This window comes from Marmota marmota, unplaced genomic scaffold, assembly GCF_001458135.2.
Source record: "Marmota marmota marmota unplaced genomic scaffold, marMar, whole genome shotgun sequence".
Taxonomy (NCBI): domain Eukaryota; kingdom Metazoa; phylum Chordata; class Mammalia; order Rodentia; family Sciuridae; genus Marmota; species Marmota marmota.
Genome location: NW_026000253.1, coordinates 1524758 through 1525971, shown reverse-complemented (window position 1 = coordinate 1525971; position 1214 = coordinate 1524758).

Here is a 1214-nt window from a genome sequence, read left to right as displayed (position 1 = left end):
CACAGAGAGAGAGAGAGAGAGAGAGAGAGCTTAGCTAACCCATAGGATGACATACAGCCCATGAACAAAGACATCATGTACTGCAATATTCAACTATAATCATGTCAGGGATACCCATGGACAGCCCCCAAAACACTTATTCTGGGATATAAATTCATAAACAATTCAGAGAGCTGATACCTTAGGACACAGATTCCTGTCCTCAAATAGAAATATCAATATCTGGACACAGATCCTAAAATGTATCAGAGACATTGTATCCAGGAACTCAGTGTTCCAAATTGTTCTGATACCTATTGTCCTGGATGCAGATTCCAGTTACCTTGGTGATGTCTCTTCCTGTGATTAAAAAATCTATATAACTCAAGAGAACACATAAAACCAGTACACGGTGTTCCAAAGAGTTCAGGGATGCAAAACCTGAGACACAAACTCCCACACACCTCAGTGATCTTACATCCAGAACACAGACTGCCAAAGAGCTCAGAAACTTCAAATCCAGGTCCCCAAAACACCAAGTATCTTGGAGACATCACACCCTGGAATTAAGGATAACAAACAGTCACCATCACATTTTGGACATGAATAGAGAAATAGCCCAGAATCCCCACACTATCTTTCTAAACTGGCATATATCATGGATGAGTGGGGGGGGTGCCATGTGTACGTCATGTTTGGATTTCACTTACTCCTAGTACAGTATCCCCCCCAAGAGCTTTCAAACTGTGGGAGAGAATCCCTGAGACAGATTAGAGACCCCACACACTGAGACACAGACTCAAATACCTTTTAGAGAACACAAACCTCAGACAATACCCCTTAAACTGTTGTAACCCTTGGTATTCTAGACCAGTGACTCTCGACCACAGGCAGTTTTTTTCTTTTTTCCCATTCAGGGAACATTTGGTAATATCTGGGGCATTTTGGATATCACAAATGTAAGGGGGCAGTGTTACCGCCATCTAGTGGGTAGAAACCCAAGGATGTTGCTTGTCACTCCCCTTTAGACAAAAATCGCCCAAGAACATGTTGAACATGTTGGGTATGATCATTATACTCATTATAGCGAAGAAGGATGCACGCCATGGGGAAACCATGAAATGGCACAGTACAAGTGTGTTAGAACTGATTACAGGATCTGGACTTTGGTGTAGTAGTTTGCGGGCGGGGGGGGGGTTATCTAAGAAAGTAGGGCCTTTCTGTAGATTGGATGA